Genomic DNA, 22,346 nt, shown 5'->3' with positions numbered 1-22,346 from the left:
AGAGCTGCAGGTACAGGTATAACTGTAAGGAGACATGTTTGGATGCATTTGTGTGACTTTATAGAACTTTTCAAGATGTCCTTTGTGAATGCCTCTTTTGACGGTTCAACTCTTTTGGGAGCAAAACTCAGACATGCTGTCAAGAAATGAGCAAGATGGGAAATTCCTTTTGGCCATAGGGATGTTTTTCAACCCCAGAGGTCCTTCTCCAGGAATCTAAAGGGGGTAAGAATCTGTAGCTCAAAAAGTCTGAAGGGTTCTCCCCCTACATTTCTGGAGATAGACTCCATGGCAGAGGAGGGAATTCTATTGGTGGACATAGCCCCCATCGCAGAGGTCATCCACAGAACCAATACTTTAGGAATCCTTTCTTCAAGAGGTCTTATCAGCACTCCTAAATGATTGCCTGACTGCCCTGTTCTGTTGGTAGTCAGGGGGTGTTTCTCCCTGCACCCAGAAGCCTGGCATCCATCATCGAATATTTGAGTATGGGTGTTTATAGCCAGAGACTGTTCCATCCCCTTTCTGTAATCCTCTCTACCTTCAAAGAAACTTCTCAACTTTCTGCCATCTCAAAGAATACTAGCCAGTATAGAAATAAAAACAAGCTGCTAAACAAGTGAGTCATCCAGGAGGTCCCACCAGATGAATTGGGGATCTGGAACTTGCTCAGGATTTATTTATTTATTTATTTGTACCAAAAAAGAATGGGCAACTCAGGACAATGTTGGGTCTAAGTCATGCCAATCTGTATGTTAAACAAACAAAGTTCCTGATGGTCATGATACAGTCTATCTTATCTCTATTAAGGAAGAACGACTGGATGTGCTTGATAGACCTTCAAGATGCATACCACCACTTTATGATGGACAGGTGATTCAGAAGGCTTCTCCACTTCTGTCTGGAAACCAGTCACTTTCATTTCAGAGCCCTGCCCTTTGGTCTCACCACAGCCCCCCCGGGTGTTCACCAAATGTATGGCAGTGGTCAGTAGCTCACCTCAGACTGCAAAGAGTTCTGTGTATTCCCTAACCTAGATGACTGGCTCATTACCTCTTCCACCAGCTCTCTTCCAGTTCATACTAGGGACTTTCTGCTCCATCTTTGCTCTAATTGTTATCACAGTAAATCTGGAGAAATCTTATTTTCTACTGGTACAGACAGTGGAATTCGTAAATGACCATCTAGTTGCCACAATCCAGAAAGCAAGGCTGCCAGAGAACAGATTGTCTATCCTGTGAAACCAGGTACTAAAGGTTTTGTCCTGTCGGATGCCACCAGCCAGATTGATTCTCCAGCTACTGGGATAGATGGCAGCCTCCATCACCCTTGTTCTTTTAACCAGATATTACATGAGAGTTTTACAATGAACACTTGCAGTGTAATGGTCCCCCGGCTACTAACCCATGTGTTTTAAACATTTTCAGGATGCATATAAAGTGGTGGACTCAGTCTCAAGATATCGCAAGGCCATGCATTTGTATCCCCCCTTGTAAGGCCACAGTGACCACAGATGCTTCTCATCGGGGGGGGGGGGGTTATTACATGGGAGAGATGTTCCAAGGTAAATGGTGCCTTCCGAGGCCAATCTTCACATCGGTCTTACCTTAGAGGTAAGGTCAGTCCTCCAGTATTGCAGGCCTTCCATGATGTTTCTGGGGTTGATTTCTAATGAGACAACATGTCAGTAGTCTGGTACATCATCAAACAAGGGGGAACATGTTCCTACCCTTATGTTGAACATGTTCGTAATAATCTTATGTTGAGAAGCAGTGAGCGTGTGGTAGTGGGTGATATCTTCTGATCACTTTCTGATAGCAACACACATACAGGATAAATCAAATATGCTAGCAGAAAGGTTGAGCAGATCTGTTTGTCTACCACATGTCTGGTCCCTCAACTTAATGGTGATGGAGGAGATTATCTGTCAGTAAGACCAACTATGGTGTGATCTCTTTGCTTCTCTTCACAACACCAATTGCAGCCGTTTTTTTGCTATTGAGGGATGTTTTGATGCACGTTTTGGTCCCCCAGTCTTCTGTATGGCTTTCCCCCTACTCCTCTGATCCCAAAATTCCTGCAGAAAGCATTGGAGAGGAATATCACAGTAATCCTCTTTGCCCCTTTCTGACCTCAACAGGTGTGGTTTCCCTTTCTGTGGCCTCATTTGGTACACCCTCCCTGGGTGCTGTATCCTGATCAAGACTTTCTCTCTCACCTGTCCGGAATGCTTCACCTGGGCATTGAGGTCCTCAGGTTAACACCATGGTTTCTCCCCTTCCTAGATGGTTAGTCGGTTTAGGCTTTCTTCCCCCATAGTCCATGTTCAATACATCTTCGTAAAGACCATTTACCAGAAATATTTGCAAGAGTAAGTGGAAGAGATTTTCGCTCTGGGCCTCTCAAAGGTATCTGGGCCCTTTTTTGGCCCCACCCACAGCTGACTTTGACAATCTAGCATCTATGTTTCATGATGGAGCCAGTAATTCTACGATTAAGGTCCAGTTAGCGGCTATCTCAGATTTTCCTGTTGGAGAAAATTAGTCGAACTTGGCTTCTCCTGGATTAGCCAAAGCTTTCCTGAGGAGTACCTTCCTTCTTAGACATCCTCTTAGGGATCCTGCTTCTCCTTGGGGATATGTCTGTATTACTTCAGACCTTAAAACAGCCACCCTTTGAGCCTGTTGCCAAGGTGGACATCAAATTCTTGACTTGGAAAATACTTTTTCTGGTGGCAGCAACTTCAGCTCTGAGAGTATTGGAGCTGCAGGCCTTGTCCTACAAGCCTCTTTATATTATTTTACACAAGGGTAGGGTATCCCTGCAAACCAATCCATCTTTTATTCCTAAGGTAGCTACTGAGACCTCACTGAACCAATGCATCAGCCTGCCAGTTTTCTTTTCAAAATTTTCCTTAAAAGAGAATATGTTTCACTTCTTGAATGTGCATTGCCAACTCCTTTTCTAGCTTCATTGTACCTAAATATTCAAGAAGACAGATCTGTTTTTCACCTTTTCTAAAGCTAAGATGGGCCAAGGAGTTTCAAAATTATCTTTAGCTAGATGTTGGTCTGACTGCATCTGTCATGTTTATAAAGAAAAAGGTTTGACATTGCCTAACCTCATTCAATTAGATCTGTCTCAACTTCCTCAACCTTCTTTTCTAGGGCCTCCATTGATGATATTTGTGCTGCTGCCACATGTTCTAAGGTTAACACTTTCATTTCTCATTACAAGTTTTTTCTCTGCAGGAATAGAGCAGCCTTTGGTTCAGCCTTCTGCCAAAACATCCTTCCACGAGAACAGCACAAAAGCTGTGTAGCTGAGGACTCTGTCCCTTGCGTTGAGGAAAAGACAGAAAAGACATCAGATGTGAAAGTTATGTACTTATAATAACAATAGATTTCCCCCATCCCCTTTACATTTTATGGAAGATAGGTTTCTGATATGACACTGTATGATCCCCGAGCAATGTCCTATGCTATTTTACATCCAAAGCAGAACTTTTTGTTTCGGAGTTCTTTTGTGTTTTAAGGCTTTTTCATATCTGTAAATTTGTTTTCCTCTGTCAAGGGGTTGAGGGCAAACTCGATCTGAGGTAATGTTAGGGATAAGAGGGGATTATAGGTAAGGGAGGAGCCTGAGCTGTGTATCCAAAGTCTAGAGTGGTCGAGGTTGGATCCGAAGGCCCATCGGTTGAGGAAGGATGGAAGCAGACAACACAGATCTGTTATGGTAAATACACAACTTTCAATCTGATGTCATTTTCATTTTTCCCTCAATGAATGGGTTTGGATCTGATCCGACTCAGCCACTTTTTCTCTAGATTCTAGGATCTAACTCTCGAGCTTCTGCCTTACCTATTATGCCTCTTGACTACTGTGTTACCTCAGATCTCATTTGCCGTTTTACAGTTCTGTCAGGATTTTGATCTCTCAAGCTCATTGTGGGTTTAGTGAGTGTAAAAATTTATATTTTTGTCTTTAAATCTAATTTATTCTATATTATTTACTAGTGTCTCCCTTACCTCTATTCTAATCTGCTCTAGCTACCAAATGTTAGTTTTTTTCTTGGTAATCTTTATTACCATTGTTGGTAAGCTTTCTTCCTCCTTTACCTCATTTTGAAGTGATTTTAGATATACCATTGCTGGTATAATTATTTATTCACTGTTTGAACTATGTAAAAAAAAAAAAAAAAGAAAAGAAAAACTCTTCCTTTTATTCCTTGTTTGTTAGGAGTTTTGCCTTGTGTGTTGCCTACTGGATTTAAAAAGTGCATTCCTTGTGGGCATCAGATCCCCAACTCTGATGCCCACAGGGAGTGTGTGTCTGTTGTCTAGACACGGCATAGTTGGACACCTCCTGCCCCATGTGTGCTTCATTTAATTCTAGGGCCATTACTGATAGGAGGAACAAGCATGTACTAAAACACATCCTTCCGGCTTCTGCTCCATCTGGTGCTTCCACATCAGGGGCTCAAACCCCCTCTCATAAATCCAAGGAGTCCAGGGAGCACCAAAAATGCCCCCCTGCACGGTCACCTAAGCCAGTGCTTCCTTCTGAGCCATCTCAGAAAATCTGACGTCTACCACTACCAAGTCTCCTCAGCTCAGTAGTCCAGAGTTCTTCCCGGAGCTGGTATCCCTGAGGCTGAGGTCTCCTTTCCTTCAGGAGACCCCTAAAAACTCTTCCAGACCACCTTCCACCTCTTCCTCCATTAGGTCCTTCCATATGTCTTTCTGAGGCAGAGGTGGACAGAATGATGAGAAACCTCCTCAGAACACAGATCCAGGTAGGCGTCTTGCTGGCTGAGGCTCCCATCAGATCCGTGAGCCTTGAATCTTCTTCCCAGCCTGTTGTTGTTCCTTCTCCAATCCAACCTGCCATTTTGGAGCCCTCGGATCCGAGGTCTCTGAGAGTTGAACAGTGAGATCTGAAGATAGTCCTATCTTCCCCTCTGGTGACTTCCATAGTCCGATTGGCTCCTACCCCATAGAAGCACAGTGGTTTTCAGAGCTGAAGCTTCGGTGTCAGATCCGAGGGGTAAACTTCATCTCTGCAGTTTTCAGAGCCATCGCTTCCCCTTGGAGCTTAAGCATTGGACAGCTGAACTCCCACTCCTCCCTCAAGAGGAGGGTGGGGGAGGGCCTTGGATTGTCTGCACCAAGAGTCTCAGCTCCAGTCAGATTATCCTAGGCTTCTCCTAGTCCTTCTGCCTTCGAGGTGGTGGAGAGGGTTTTCTCTCATTCCAGAGCAGTTTCAATTCTTACATCTTCAGATCCAATCCCTGTTCCCTCTTTGGATCTTGTGTCTGATTCTCCTCATCCTACACATCGGGGATAACCAGCCCCCATGAGCTTGCAAGCAGTTCCCACCAGGGAAATCCTTGCTTATTCTGACACCTCTCCAGTACACTCCACTGAAGAGGTTCCTTGAAGAAATCATGCATGAGGATGCATTTGGATTCCCTGCAGGAATCCCTTACAGAAGACCCCGATTTTGTTGAAGGGGAGGGGTTCCCTAGATCTCCACCCGAGGATGTCTCATTTGGAGACATCTTAGAGATCCTTCATCAGAAAGGTGGGTGGTTTTCCCAAAAGGAATCTGTGTTCTTGGAAGCCTTTGGGTCTGGAGCATCTACATATTGAGTTACCCCCGTGGATGAGCTTAGAGACCTTGTTTCCCACAGGGCAAGGAAGGAACTGGACTCTGTGAAACAGATCCCTAGTTGTCTGGACAAAATTTTAAGTGCCTCCTCCGACAGACAATACTGTACCAAGGGAATTCCTGTAGATACCATGGTTGTTAGAGAAGCCATAAAGAAGCTGGCTGAACAGAGCTCCACTGTCCATCCCCCTAATAGGGAGTTGGACAGGTTTGGGAAATTAGTGTATTCTTCAGCGACCTTTACCTTACAGTAGCTGAATTACCTGGCACATTTCACTGGGTTACAGAGGGACTTAGTTAAGGAACTGTCTAAATCTACCCCTGCTTCCATGTCCACAGAGGAACAGAAATCTTATTCCTCACAACTAGTCACCCTGTAATCCATTAGAAATGCATCCATGAGGCTAATCACGCATGCAGCTGAAGGTTCCTCAAAGGTGGCTGGTTCAGGCATAGCCATTAGGAGACATGCCTAGATGCAGTTGTGCAATTTTGCAGAGTCCTTCAAGGTGTCATTCATCAATGCAGTGAAAAAGATGGAAAGACCTTGTCTGCATTGAGAATCTGCCTTTCTGCCCCGCAGAGACCTTTTTTCTAGGAATCAACGTGGTGGTAAAAAGATGTGTTTCTGGAAATCTCAAGGACTTTTCCAAGAATCACACGGAGATTTTTCTCCCAGAGGCAGAGAGGAAAATGGCTATAACAGAAGACACCACCCACAAGGCAGAGAGGGGTCCACAGAATCAAAGGTCTCAAGATTTCTTCTCAAACAAACGATTTCAGTGCTCCTGAAAGGTTGTCCAATTGTCTGTCTGTGGAGGCAGTCAGGAGGCGGGTGCTTATTCTTGCACCTAAAAGCCTGGATAGGCATCACAAAAGATTCATGGGTGCCAAGGATCATATCCAGAGGATATTTCATTCCCTTTTTACAAGTTCCCCAAAGGAAAAGAAAATGTCTCCCTGATGCTCCACCCAATGAGAGAGATTTGGCAGCTCTAGTGATTCAAAAGCTAATGAACAAGAGTCACCCAAGAGGTCCCCCCAGACCAAAAATAATCCAGAATCTCCACAAGGTTCTTTTTAGGGACAAAGAAAACAGGGGATCTGAAACCCATTTTGGATATCAGTTATTTGAACCAGTTTGTAAAGAATTCCAAATTCCAGATGTTCACAGCTTGGTCCATTCTGCCTCTGCTAAGGAAAGATTACTGGATGTGCTCTATCGATGTTCAAGATGTGTACTGTCTCATCAAAATGGACAGGCCCTCTTGATGATATCTACGTTTCCTGCTGGGAGCCAGTCATGACCAGTTCAGAACACCGCCCTTTGGTCTCACCACAGCCCCCATGGTGTTCACCAAATGCATGGCAGTAGTAGCAGCACATCTAAGACTGCTGGGGTTCAGAGTCTTTCCTTACCTAGGATGACTGGCTCCTTACCGCACTGACTAGGCAGCTTCTGGAAAGTGTCAAGAATTATTTATTCCAGTTATCACAATCTTTGGGAATTGCAATCAATATGGCCCAAGTCACAACTTCAGCCAGTTTAAGTATTGGAGTTTATAGGGGCTTGTCTAGATACAGTCAATTATCTAGCTCTTCTGTCTCAAAACATTGTTCTTAGTTTAAAATCACATGTCAGACAGGTTTTTTCTCATACTTCTCCCCCAGAATAATAGTACTGAAAGCCCTAGGGTCAATAGCTGCTGCAGTAACTTTAATACCCACTGCTTGTCTTCATATGGGAATTCTTCAGTGGGCTCTAGCAGTGCAATGGTCCTTTCATCGACATCCCTTACAACATCAATAAAATTATCTCAGGTTTGCAGAAAATCCCTGCATTGGTGGATACACTCCAAAGAGATTTATCAAGGAATTCCATTTATTCTTCATTTCCCCAAACGCCACGTTGACCATGGATGCCTCCCAGCTGGTGTGGCAGGCCATTACTTGGGACAGATCATTCAAGGTACGTGGTCTTCAGATGAGAGAGGCACTTGTAGCATTGCAGGCCCTTCAGAGCTCTCTTCCGCTAAGAAATATTGCTATTCAAACTGACAAAATGTCAGTAGTCTGGTACAGCAGAAAACAGGGGGTGGAACTAGATCTCCTATCCCCTGCGTCAAGAAGCAATGAGAGTTTGGCAGTGGGCAATTTCCTTCAAACGCTTTCTTGTAAAAATGCACAAAGCGGGGAAGTCCAACATCTTAGTAGACAAGCTTAACAGGACCATTCTGATGCCTTATGAGTGGTCTCCTCAACCAGTCAGTGGCAGACATCATCTTCAACAAATGGGGTCAACCGTGCTGCGATCCATTCACCTGTCCACTCAACAACAAATGCAGTAGATTCTTTGTGCTAATTCCCCTACAGGGACATTCACAGACAGATGCTCTAGTCCATGTTTGGCCCTCTGGTCTCCTTTATGCTTACCACACTCTTCATCTTAATTCCCAATTTTCTTCAGAAATCATTCTGGTTGAAGAGCAAAGTAATCCCCATTGTCCCCTACTGGCCTCAGCAAGTGTGGTTTCCTTTCCAGTAGTCTCGTCTAGTATATCCTCCTTGGATACTGGATCCCAGTTCAGACCTCCTGTCACACCCATCAGATATGACTCATCTGGATTTTGCAGGCCTCAAGTTGACCGCATGGTTTCTCCAATTCTAGTGATGGGCTGGACATTCCAGGCTTTCCACCCCAGTTCTCAGAATTCTTTTCTTATCCCACAAGCCTTCAACTGGGAAGATTTATAAGAGCAAATGGAAGAGCTTTTCCTTTTGGGCTCATCAGAGAGAGTTAGACCCTTTCACGGCTCCACCCCTGGTTGTTTTAGAGTTCTTTCCTTCCATTTTTCAAGGGGGAGTAAGCTTCTACACCATCAAAGTTCAGTTAGCAGCCATCTCCAACTACCACATTGGCGGTAATGTTTCTCCTTTAGTTTCATCTAAGTTGTATAAGAACTTTCTTAAAGGTACCTTTTTACTCAGACCTCCAATTAGGGACCCCACTCCACCTTGGGTTCTGACTTTGGCATTGCAGATTTTGTTGCATTCACATTTTGAACCTTCAGCTAAAGTAGACTTTATGTTTCTATCTTGGAAAACCTTGCAAGACAACCAAAAGCTCACTAAACTAGGTCAATGGCTACATCAGTTGCCTTTTGAGCCAGAGCCTACATTGATGACAATTGCGCAGCTGCCACTCTATTTCTCATAACAAATTGGATATCATTTCCAGAAACAGAGCCGCATTTGTTCTGTGGTTCCCTGGAGAAGAACATCCTTCCATGAGGGCCACCCAAGGTTAACACAGTTGGGGACTCTGTCCCATTCTTTGAGGAATGAATGAAAATGACAACAGCAGATATAAAAGTTATGTACTCACCGTAACTATTCATCTGTGTTGTCCATTTTCATTTTTCCTCAACTTCCCTCCCACCTTCCCCCTGTTCATGTCTTTGGGAGAGATCTAATGGAATTGTTGATAGGAACATAGTTCCTGTTTGAGCTCCTGATCTTTCATCTACCACTTTTCTGTCATATTTAGGTTAAGATTAGGCTAAGATACCTTGTAGTGATGTTGTATTTTAGCCGCAAACTTGATCTGAGGTAACACAGTAGTCAAGGGTGTTATGGGTAAGGGAGGAGCTCAAGAGTTGGATCCTAGAATCTAGAGAAAATGGTGAGTCAGATCCGAGGATTGGATCCAAACCCATTTGTTGAGGAAGAATGAAAATGGACAACACAGATGCATAGTTATGGTGAGTACATAACTTTTAATGTTATGTTGTCCCATCTCACCTTCGTTCTTGCTGGTTGGGTTCGGAGCCAATCCTCTGCTCCGACTCAGCCGATTTACTATAGCTTGAGAGCTTTTACTGGCTCGAGGCTACCCCTTATCCCAATATGCCTAGCGGCAGCTATCCAGATCTTGTTTGCCGCTTGTAACATCGAGATTGCTACTACTGGCTTAGGCTAAGTACTTTGTGTTTTTTTTTTCTAGTTATTGCTACTTTTTTATATATTTACTGGTTATATTGACTCGTTAGTGTGTGTATCTTCTCCCCTTAGTCAAACGACCCCTTTCTCTGTTTGTCGTGGTGTTTTTTGGCCGTCATTTTTCTATTCAGGCCTTTCTTTCCTCTTAGAGCCCGTTTAAATTAGTGTTCTTCCTTTTCCTCAGCTTTTTCTGGGATTGCCATTTAAGTTAGAGGCTCTCCCATTGGGGGAGTCACTGTTTAAGTTAGAGGCTCTCCCCCATCCTTCTTCCTTTTCAAAAAAAAATATAAGGTTTTTCCTTTATCAGCCTGTTTACTTCTGCTTGTTTCAGGCTGTTAGTGATAGCTTTTCTGTTTTCTCTGTGAAAATTTTTCCTGACTAGTGCTATGTCTAAAGAGTCAAAACCCTCTGGGTTTAAAAAAATGTGACTCGTGTTGCCAGAAAATGTCCCTTACGGATGGGCACGCGAGTTGCATTTATTGTTTAGGGGCTGTTCACCTGCAGAACTCTTACTCGATCTGTCATGTTTTCTTTTCCAGAGTCCTGCAGGAGGGCAAAAATAAGCTTATTTTATGTGGCCTCCTGAAGAACCCTCAAGATGCCTCGTCTCAGGGACCTCAGCCAGCCAAAGTGTCCAAGAAACCCTCCAAGCCATCGGTTCTGAGCTTGCAACAAGACAAAAAAATCACTGAGAAACCTTCGGCTGTGTCGGCCCCCAGCATTGGCTCCGACAAAGCTAAGTCTCCGGTGACTCCATCTGTGTCCTCGGAGCCAGTCCGGATCCATAAGAGTTCAAGGTCTCCCTCTTTGGAGCCAATATGCTGTGCTCCACTCTCTCTTCTGCTGCATCCTGGAGTGGGGAGTGGCCGGTCCTCTTCGCACTCCTCTCGGCCCTCCAGACTTTCGGATCACAACGTGGAGAAGAGTGATCAACAGGCTCCTTAAGTCACAGACACTTGCTAAATTACTTTCGAGCCCAGCCCATAAGGATTTGGCTCCTTCAGCCCTCCCAGCTTCTCTATCTATTCCTCCTCCGACTCTCTTGAGCTCGGAGCCGGAGTGCATGGAGGGCGTGATGGTGGAACCATTGGCTCCGGTTTCTTCTCCCTTATCGGTTCCGACGACAGCTCCGATCGCCTTGATGTCTCAGTCTGTCAAAGGATCTGAGTGCCGAAGCTCTCTCACCAGCTCTGAGGGGCGAGGGGGGAAGCTGCATTGGACCCTTGTCCAACCCCGCTCTCCATCTCGGAGCTTCGGCGCAGGTGAGCTCAGCTCCTGCATCGGCCCCAGAGCGTTCGCTCCTGGTTTGAAGGAGGTATCTGGGCTTTTTGGAGCCTGCATCTCCTTCGACTCTGGACCATGGCACCTTTGAGGTGATGAGGAGCGTGCTGTCCCCTGAGACTCCTCCACCCTCAGCTCCATTGGCTCCTTCTCCCTCAGTGCCTGTGCCTGCCTTTGTCCCTCCTCCTGCCAAGCATAGGAAACCTGTGCCCCAGGACACCCCACTGGATGACACCACTTCTTCCGAAACCTCCCCTGAACATTCGGAGGTCCCTTGGAAGAAGTGTAAGAGGAAGCATCTACACTCCCCTGAGTTTATCACTTCGGATACGGACTTGGATGAGTTGGAAGGGTCCCCACGGTCCCCCTCTGAGGATGTCTCCTTTTCAGACATCTTGGAAATCCTTAGACAGAGGGGTGGCTGGAAGTCCCTAGCCCATTCTGAGGACGAGTCTGTATACTTGGATGCATTTGGTTCCCGACCCTCCATCTCTTGGGTGTGTGTGCCTTTTGACCCACTTTTGTCTGTAGTGAGTCAAAAGGAGTGGAGCACTCCAGAGACCATGGAACTAGTTCCGCAGAGACCTAACAAATTTATTACAGCTCCAGAAGATAAGCCTTTCCTATCCAAAGGGGTCCCTGTTGATGCCATGGTGGTGGCAGCAGCCACCAAGAAGGAGCTTGTGGAAAATTCTTCATCTGTCCATCCGCCGAACAGAGAGTCTGGTACGATGGACAGATATGGGAAGCGTATGTTTTCTTCAGGGACCTTTACTCTTAGATCACTGAATTACATGTCGCACTTCACATGACTTCAAAGGGATCTCCTGAAGATCCTACAGCTGAGGGAGTTGCGAACAGGGCAGGTTCTCAGCTTGCGACCTTGACCTCCATGGTTAACTCCTCCATGAGGCTCATTTCTTTTGCAGCATATGGAGCGAGTAGGGCAGCAGTCGGAGTAGCTTTACGGAGACACTCCTGGATGCGCCTTTGTCAATTTGTGGAAACTTTTAAGTCTTCATTTACCAACACCCCCTTTGATGGCTCGTCTTTGTTTGGGCCTCAGGTAAAAGAGACTCTTACCAGGTGTGAACAGGATGGCAAGACCCTGTCTGCCATAGGAGTCAATTTTTCCACTCCATCTAGACCCTATCCTAAAGGTCAGAAGAGTGGAAAAATGTGGTTCTGAAAATCTCTTCGCCTGACACAAGTGGTGATTTTTTTCCCCCAGGGGCAGAGGAGGAAACAATGGAAGACACCGCCCTCGTGGCAGAGGGGGTCCGCAACAGCAGGGCGACAGAGATACCTTCTCTGCTGGGCCCTTCCAGCACTCCTGAAGGGAGGCCCGGCTATCCACCTCTGGAGGCAGTCGGTGGCAGACTTTCACTGTACCCAGCAGCCTGGCAATTTATCACGAGAGAAACATGGGTACTGTCGATAATATCCAGGGGTTACAAAATTCCCTTTTCTCAGTCCCCCTCAAAAGAAAGACGTTCTATCCCAGATGTTCCACCCAGTCTTCGGGATCATGCAATCCTAGAGGTTCAAAGATTGCTAGAAAAAAGAGCCATCCAGGAAGTTCTCGCAGACCAAATCAGATCCGGAACTTACTCAAGGTTCGTTTTAGTTCCAAAAAAGACAGAGGGGACTGGAGACCAGTCTTGGATCTCAGCAAGCTAAACCAGTCTGTAAAAAAGACAAAGTTCCGGATGGTGACTCTGCAGTCCATTCTTCCCTTCTTGGGTCAGGACAATTGGATGTGCTCCATAGATCTCCAGGATGCATTCTACCATATAAAAATGGACAGGCAATCCAGAAGATTCCTACACTTCCGGCTGGGTGCCAGTCATTATCAGTTCAGGACCCTGCCCTTTGGTCTCACCACAGCCTCCAGGGTGTTTACGAAGTGTATGGCAGTGGTCATGGCTCACCTGAGGCGTCTAGAAATCCAGTTGTTTTCATATCTAGACTGGCTCCTCACTGCCACCACCAAGCATCAACTAATCAAATCACAGGACTACACAATCCAAACTTGTTCCCAGTTAGGCATCACTATAAACAATGCAAAATCTACCTTGTTGCCTTGTCAGTCTATTACCGTTATAGGGGCAGATTTAGATACAAGACGCATGATAGCAAAACTGCCTCAAGACAACCATTTGTCAGGAAGTTTCCTTTCTCATAAAGAAGACGAGAGTTCAGGCAAGACAAGTCTTAAAAGTACTACGCTCAATGGCCGCAGCTATTATGGTAGTTCCTTTAGCATTCTTCCACATGCGGATTCTACAGTGGCTTCTTTTCACTCAGTAGTCCTTCCAGGAATTGCCAATGTCACACATGATCTTGATCACGGAATCTTGCAAAAAGGACCTACTATGGGGGCTGGTCTCCCCCAGGTGACTCTGGGCAGACCCTTTCTAGACCTGCATCCAGTAGCCACAGTGACCACGGACACGTCCCAGATTGCGGGGCATTATCTGGGACAGACTGTCCAAGGAACGTGGCAACCTCACGTGTACCATTTGCACATCAATGTTCTAGAGATGAGAGCGGTTCTTCTGGCGTTGCTAGCACTTCAAGACTCTCTACCTACAGGGACCATTGCAATCCAGACAGACAATATGTCAGTGGTATGGTACAACAACAACAAGGAACCAGATCTTACCCCTTGTGTCTGGAGGCACTTTGAGTATGGCTATGGGCGATGTCTTCCCAACGTTTTCTGATTGCAGCTCACATTCCCAGAAATTCCAACTTGATAGCGGACAGGCTCAGTAGGGCTATCCTCTTGCCTCATGAGTGATCCCTGAAGCAAGAAGTTGCAGACTTGATTTTCCGCAAATAGGTCTAGCCATGCTGCGGTCTTTTTGCCACTCCCCTAAACAATAAATGCAGCAGCTACTTTGCCCTAGTTCCCCCTCCGGGACAGTCACCCAGGCATGCATTTGTTCACGATTGGCCTCCGGGACTACTATATGCTTTTCCACCCTTCCCTCTCATTCTAAAGGTACTTCAGAAAGCAAAATCGTTGGGTTTCAAACTCATCCTCATTACTCCTTACTGGCCTTGTCAGATATGGTTTCCGTTTCTTCGCAATCACCTTCAACTGGAGCCTTGGATACTGCACCCAGTTCCAGACCTCCTGACACATCAGTCAAACGGTCTTCACCCATACCTTCAAACTCTCAAGCTGACTGCTTGGTTACTCCACTTCCAGTCTTAGCCAGGCTCCCAAACATTTCTCTTGCTGTATACACATCCTAGTGTCCTCCCACAAGCCCACTACTAGGAGGATTTACACTAGCAAATGGAAGAGGTTCTCTTACTGGGCCAAAAGTAAAAACATTGATCCTTTTATGGCTCCTGTTCATAAGATTCTTGACTTTCTGGCCAAAACCTTTGAAAAAGGGGCAGCTGCAGCTACTATTAAGATCCAACCGGTTGCCATCTCCAATTTTCATGTAAGAGACTTGGGTTCAAACATTGTCCCATAAGCTGTGCAGAGCATTCTTACGAGGTACAACACTTGTACGTCCCCTGGTAAGAGAATTTAAACTTGGTATTAGCTTCAATGGTTCTGCCCCCTTTTGAACCAGCAGCATCTTGCCCCTTGAAGTTTCTTTCTTGGAAAACCCTCTTCTTGGTTGCTATAACGTCAGCTAGACAGGTTTCTGAATTACATGCTTTGTCTGTTCGCCCGCCGTATCTCATTTTTCACAAAGATAGTGTCTCTAAGGACCAATCATTCTTTCTTGCCAAAGGTTTGTTCTGAGTATAACTTAAATCGGTCCATTGAGCTGCTTGTGTTCTTCCCCAATTATGGCAACAAGGCAGAGTATAGATTACACCAACTGGATGTTCATAGACAATTACGTTTTTATTTACACAGGGCCAAAGACCTCAGAAAATCAGACCAATTGTTCATATCCTTTGCTGACAATAAGCAAGGTTATCCAGTTTTTAAAGTGACTTTATCAAAATGGCTGTCAGACACAATCACTTATTCATATGGTTAGCATAAAAAGACGCTTCCAGGAAGACCCAGATGATATTCAACCAGGGCCTTAGCTACCTCGGTTTCCTTCCTTCCAAGCTAAATTGCCTTTAGATTCAATCTGTGCAGCAGCAACATGGGCAAATCCTTATACCTTTATCTCTCATTACAAAGTGGATGTGGTCTCCCGGAATAGGGCATCCTTTGGTTCCACGGTCCTGAAGAGTTTGTTCCAGTGAGCCACCCAAGAACCAGGTGCTGGGGACGCAGTCCCAACCAGCAAGAACAAAGGTGAGATGGGACAACATAACATAAAGAAGTTATGTACCTACCATAACGTTCCATGTTCATAGGTTCATAGGTTGGTACTAGGCTATCAGCCCTAGGGCCTATACAAGCCTAGCCATAACAATTCCCTGGCTATTTCTTCCCACAATATTTACTTTCCTGGACCCCTGTCTAGCAGGGTGACTGACGTGATCCCTGGGGTGAATTTCCTTTCTCCCATCCAATCGTCAAGGTTCCTCTTGAAGAGGTCCAAAGAGACACTCTGCTTGACATGTATGGGCAATCTATTCCAGAGTCTGGGGAGTCTCTGGGTCAGGAACCTATCCCTCCAGCATGTTTTGTTTATTGTGATGACAAGGTTTAGATCCCTGGAGCATGTAGCTCTGAGGGATTGGGATTTCTTTAAGTGTAGCATGTCCAACAGCTCTGGGTTTGACATGGCCTTGTATGTTAAGCAGAGATTGCCTCTGAGTAGGCGATATGCAACAGAGTATAGCTGGAGTTTTTAAGGCGGTCAGCGTAGGGCATCTGCTTTAGGCCTGTGATTCTTTTAGTGAGGTATTTCTGCGGCCTTTCCAGTTGTTGCAGATGTCTTGAGAGGTACATACCAAACATACCAAACAGGGTGTTGTATTCTATAATGGGTCTAATGAGGGATGGGTACAGTGGGACAATGACCTCCTTTTTTCTGGATGAAAAGCCCTTAGTGATGAGGTGTGCCACATAGAAGGATTTCCTGACTGTTGTGGCGATGTGGTTATCGAAGGTGAGACCACTGTCCACCTGTGTTCCTAAGTCTCTTATCACACTTTCGGTGTTTAGCGTACTGCCACCTATATGGTAATTCACGGATACATGTTTTTTCCCAAAGGGGATAACAATACATTTCTTGGCATTGAGCTTGAGCCCATGGCTCTGGCACCAAGCATCTGTTTCTGTAAGGCCCTTTTGTAGAGTATCCACATCATTTGGGGATTCAATAATGGCTCCCAGTTTGCAGTCATCTGCAAACTTTGTTAGCCAGAGTCCCTTAGTGTTGACCTGTACTTCAGAGAAGTAGATGCCAAACAAGGGCGGCCCCAGAACTGAACCCTGAGGTACTCCACTTGTCACTTGTCTTGAGCTGGATTTGGAGTCGGCTACTTTTACAGTGTGGGTTCTATCAGTAAGCCATTTAGCAACCCATTGGGTGACATAGGGATTAATGCCCAACTTAGTAAGTTTATCTATGATTCCAGAGTGGGGGATGGTGTCAAAGGCCTTGGCAAGGTCTAGATAGGCTGTGTGGACCACCTTACCCTTGTCCATGGCTCTGGAGACTGATTCAAAGAAGTCAATCAGGTTCAGGAGACAAGATCGGCCCATCACAAACCCAAACTGGGTGGGGTCCAGTGTTTGAAGGTTGCCAGTGTCTTTGTTTATAAGTTCCATGATAATACGCTCCATGGCCTTGCAGATAAGGCTTGTCAGACTGATGGGACGGTAGTTTCCGGGATCCAAGGTGGATCCCCCCCTTGTGGATTGGGATAACTGTAGCTCTGCACCACTCAGTGGGCATGAAACCTGAGGTGAGGCTATGATTAAACATGACACTTAGGTGAGGTGCCAGTTCATATTGTAGTTCATGTAGTACACAGCCCGGGATGTCATCTGGTCCCATGGATGCTGTATTCTTGGCTTTAGAGAGTGCGTTTTGTACCTGTGTGGCCATTATTACTGGAATTTTGCAATCTTCCAGTATTGAGATGGGCCATTTAGGGGGTGAGAGGGGGGTGAAGTTGGCACTAAATCGATCTGCCAGGATATTGGCAATATCCTTCGGATCAGTATATTTAATGCCATTCTGTTTTAGCCCAGAGCAGATCTGAGCATTGCCATTTAGATTCTTGACATAGTTATAGAATGCTTTGTGGTTGTCTTTGGAATCTTTGGCAATTTTATTATCGTAACTAGCTTTGGAGGATTTTATGAGGCATCTCAGTTTCTTACTGAGGCTAGTAAGGGAGTTTTTTGCATCCTGGGATTTTCCTCTTTTCTGCAAAGTTTCTTCCTTTTGTTGTAAAGTTTGTTTATGGCAGGGGACCACCAGATTGGCTTCCTTTTTTGGATGAGAGCATTTTGGTTCTATTTGGGATGGCACGATTCATGCATGAGTGGATGTGCTCGTACAGTGCCTTAGTGTAGGATTCAGCAGTTGAACTTTCAGTTCCCGTCTGCATGGGTGTCATGAAGTTTGTCACTTCTGACTTGAGTAGCTTGAAGTTGGCTTTGGAGAAGTTTTATGGTGGTTTCTTTAGTGGGGTGGGGGTGGGATGTGGATGTTAAGGGTGATTAGCTTATGGTCAGACCTGACTAACGAGGGGGTGACCATAGGTATGGAGCATTGATTTCCCATGTTGGTAATGACCAGGTCTAGGATATTGGAGCCCCTGGTGGGACTATGGATTAGTTGATCCAGGGCATTGGAATTTATGAATTCCAAGAACCGTTGCGCAAAGGTATTGGGACATGAGTAGTTTTCCCAGTTAATGGCAGGGTAGTTAAAATCACCCAGTATTAGGGTGTTTGGTTCTATCTTTGTTTGTTGTCCTTCATCTCACCTTCTTTCCTTGCGTCCCCCCTTCCTTCCCCCTTCCTGGAGGTTCAAGAGGAATTCTTTATTGGTTACACTGGCTGAGTTTCCTGCTGACATACCAGGTTAGTTAACCTTACATTGTCTTTTCCTCTTTCCTTCCTACCTTGATGTATAACAGCTTAGTAAAAAATTTGTTTTTTACTACATATGTCTAGTGTAGGCTATTACAAACGAGATCTGGGTAGCTGCCACTAGGCATGTTGGGTAAGGGGTAGGCTCAAGCCAGTAAAAACTCTCGAGCTATAGTAAATCGGCTGAGTCGGAGCTGAGGATCGGCTCAGAACCATACCTGCAAGAAGGAAGGCGAGATGGACAACAAACATGGAACGTTATGGTAGGTACATAACTTCTTTTATTTACACCACTGATGTCCTGTCGTCATTCAGATTCGATAGTACCTGCTGAGGTTGCAGAGCCAACGGTACGGCCAACACTTCCTAAGACACCTCTACCATGACCCTACTGAAGGCTGATATGGCATTCGTGAACCACACATCTGAGATGACTACCTCTATAAACAGAACAGAGAAGGAGGAATCTCGTTTCATTATCTTTGAAGGCCTGGAAGGTATCCCTCAGATCTTAGTAAGGGAAGAGATGCCAAGATCTCTTATTGAGGTTCATCAGAGGTCGGAGCCTCTGCTTTTAGTCCAAGTGGACATCACCCTTTAGAAAAAAGCAAAAAAAACTAAGCATGTTCCCTCCCCCCATACTTCTAGAGCAAAGGAGATAATGGGCTTTTCTCCAGGCCTATTCAAGGCCATTATTGGCTCTCAATCCTCCTTCCTTTTCTGCCCCTCCTCCCACTCCTCAGAAGGTCACTGTGGAGTCTTCCACAGAGGATGAGGATGGGCCTTTAGATTTTGATGATCATTTCTTGGTATACTGTTCACAAATTCACTAACCTGGACAGGTGTCCTCAAATGATGACGACTCCTTTCCGCCTGATTCCCCTGTTTTCATTTGAGAAAGCTGTTGTGAGCATGATGAAACATTTTGAGTGGGATTATAAACAAACCTCTGTTCAGAAAAGGTACTATTATCTTATAGAAGTGGCCACTCCACCTCCTACTCCTTTCGCTCCAGATCTGGAGGCCTTCCTTGATGCTTTTACACCTACATCCTGTGTTCCTGACTTGCAACCTCCAACCCCATAAGAGGCGTGAGAGATTCTATGAAGTTTCATATGAACTTAATTTTTTTCAAGAACCCGGTAGCTGATCCTTCAGCCATTACTTCAGCTTCACACAAGCCATCTAAGTTCCTGCATTCTGCTAATGCCCTTCCCTGAAATCATAGCTCTCAACCTTCCATCGCCAAAAATAGGAACACTCGCCTTCATAATGTGGAACAAGTGGGCAAAATGTGGAACACATACTAATGGCTTACTAACAGCTTCAACTAGGAAGGTCATAGGATGGTTAAAATATGCTGGTTTTACTTATAAAGAAGATCGTTTAATGAATTAATATGATTAACTTCAATTTACCATGGATTTCACTTAAAAAAATTCCTAACACTGAATGTGTGACGGACTCTTTCAATGTGGAACTTTGAGGAATTTCGAGGAACATGAACTTTTTAAGACCCCAAATGAAGTACGTTCCTCGTAATGAGGTACACTTGAGAGGTATGCCTGAGATAAGGACAGTAGAGTCATGGACTGGTGGGGGAAAAGGTAATTTCTTCCTCCACCCTGGCCTTCATGGCCATTAATTATCAGACTAAATATATTTTGTCTATTCATGGCAGCCTCAATAAGGCCATTGCTGACATGGAAGGGTCAGATTCAAAACAACAGCCTATGTCTTTCGTGGCTTAAGCAACTCAGGTGGCTAGGCATAGTGTTAAATGCAGCTATGATGCTTTTGAGGCCTTCTTCAAAGTGGCTGCTGCTGTCTCAGTTATTAGAAGAGATGCATGGGTACACTCCAGGCAGTGATCTTTTATTTGTTCTTTAGGCAGCTACTTGTTCAAGACCCTACAAGAGCAAAGGAAAGCTATGAAGGACTACAGACACATTCTGCTCACTTTTTTTATTCAGATGCCAGTGAAACTACCCTGCCAAGTCCACCTTATATGTCTGAAGAAAGCCCTGGCCTTCTCTGAAGCACAGGAAAGCACATAGGAAAAGATTCCAATGCAAACCTGAAAAATACTCCAGATCTGGGAAGCCTCTCTTCACAGATAAGTCATTATCCCTGTTTCCAAAAGGTGGCCTTATCTATTACAAATTACAACGAAAATGATCACAACAGAAAATAGGTACTCCCTATTATTCGGCAAGGCTACAAAATGTCCTGGAAGGAACTCCTTCCAGTTCCTCTTCCCTGTCCAGGTATGTTCCGTGAGGACGATTATCAGAGCATTGAGATGCATGGTGTGGCAGCCATTCCAATTCTACCACTATCCAGGCTGCATATGAGGAACACACCGTGATGCCTGAAAAATGTATGGTCTTAACACTCTCATCCACTAGGCACACAGATCCCCCTTATCCCATGTCTGTAGTGGGAGACCCTTTTGTAGGTGTCACAGGTGTACCTCAACCCAGGGCTGTCCTTCAAGGTGCAGACTCCAAGTCAGGAACTGCATACAGACACCTCTGATGAAGCTTGTAGAGCATGGGCAAGGACTCACAAAGTGCAGGGTTACTGCCAATCTAATCTCAAGGCAGAACACACAAACCTAAAGGAGATGCAAGCTCTCATCCAAGCCCTACAAGTTCTCTGGAAACTATGATCTCTAAATATATTCACACATCTCTCAACAGTCATGTGGTACATAAACAAGCAAGGAGGAGCAAGATATTACCAACTGTGCTGATTGGCTCAGATAGCTTGGGACCTGGTCATCAAGGTGAACATTTTCCTACAAGCAGTTTCCATTCCCTCCCAGGGAAAATGTCCTGGCAGACTTCCTCAGCAGGTCAGTGGAAGAGCACCATGAATGAATGAATGCTTAACTGAAAGATCATCTTAATTGTAGTCCACAAATATGGTACACCACACACAAAGACTTATTTTCCTTGAAAGCAACAAACAGCTATCTCTCTTTTGTACAGGGACACCTTGCCCCCACGCTTGGAGTACAGCTGCCTTGGCTTTCCAGTGGACAGGAAGTTTTATTTTGTTTATACCTACCCTAGACTGCCTGTGTTCCCAAAAATCTTACTCAAAATCCAGAAAGGAAAAAAAAAAACAGGAATTTTTCTGGTGGCTTACTTTTAGCCATGGAAGCATTGGTTTCCCCTTCTCTATCTTTTAGCCATGGCGTTCACTATAAGCTAACCCCCCCCCCCCCCAAAAAAAAAAAGTGGACAAGCTCATACAACAGAATGGCTCATTGCTTCATCCCAACATAACCCTATGGACGATAGGATTCTGATACCTTCCAGACACCAGTTTTCTGATGACATGCTTCAGGTTCTCCAAGAGGCATGGAGACTCACTACCCAAAAATCTTACCTAGGCAAATGGAAGAGCTAAAAATCTGGACGCAGTAAAATGTTAGGTTCATTTTGTTTTGTCTTACTTGTGTGAGCTCATGAAATGCAGTTAGCATATTCATCTGTCAAAGCCCACCTTTCAGCTATTTCAGCCTGTCTTTCACTTAACTGTCCACTAATGTCTAGACTTGAGGTCAAGAGGTTCTTAAACAGGGTCTTACACTTAATTCCTCCTAGAAAACCAGTGCCTCCTCATTGGGATCTCAGCTGTATGCTGGATAAGTTTACTCTGCCCCCTTTTGAACTAGCAGTTTCTTCCACTCTCAAGTTTTGCATTGGAAAACCATTTTCTTGCTAGTGCTCACTTCTGGCAGGTTTCAGAGTTCCAGGCTCTCATGGCTGCTCCCCCTTCCTTAATATTCCATAAGGACAGAGTATCCTTGGGGGTCATTCCTTCTTTCATGCCTAAAGTGGTAAATGAGATGTCCCTCAATCAGGCCATTGACCTTCCTGCGTTCTTTCCTAACCCGCAGAACAGGGAAGAAAGTTTACTGCATTACCTGGATGTGCACAGACAGCTCATATTTTACCTGGACAGACTGTCTGTTCGTAAGTTGAAAGACTTTCTGCAGTTGGAGCTACTTTGGCTTTTACTCTGATGTCCTCATTTATTTGTCTGTCCTCATTGTTTCCTTCCTAGATCCTAAGCTAGGTCAACCAGTAGTATCTAAGCAGACTGCTGCTAGCTAGATTTCAAGGTCCATCTCCCTTTGTTAGACTTACCATGGCAACTCATTGCCCTCTTTCCTGACAGATGTTCTTCATGTTTCACTGTTGCAATCATTACATTTGGGTAATCTGCTGGCAGGTTGCCTTCAGTCGGCCTGAATGTCAAAGTCTTGGTCCTGTGTCGGATGCTGCCTCCTCTTCCATGATGTCAGGGGTATAAAACATGCAGCTGACGCCATTTTATTCAGTCTTTCTTGCCGTGTGGTGCCCGAAGCAGAAGCAGTTCGCAAGTGCCGGTCAGCC

General features: G+C 45.1%; 1 protein-coding gene across 3 annotated transcripts in view; it reads left to right on the top strand.

The window, feature by feature from the left end:
- NUP210 (nucleoporin 210) overlaps positions 1 to 22,346 on the top strand; it is a 2,490,054-nt gene that overhangs the window by 2,063,569 nt on the left and 404,139 nt on the right. The window lies entirely within an intron of this gene.

The sequence above is a fragment of the Protopterus annectens genome, chromosome 7.part0 (assembly GCF_019279795.1).
Source record: "Protopterus annectens isolate FY-2018-M chromosome 7.part0, PAN1.0, whole genome shotgun sequence".
NCBI classification, from domain to species: Eukaryota; Metazoa; Chordata; order Ceratodontiformes; family Protopteridae; genus Protopterus; species Protopterus annectens.
Note: the sequence above shows the minus strand (reverse complement) of the source record. Positions and strands in the feature narration are given on the sequence as shown.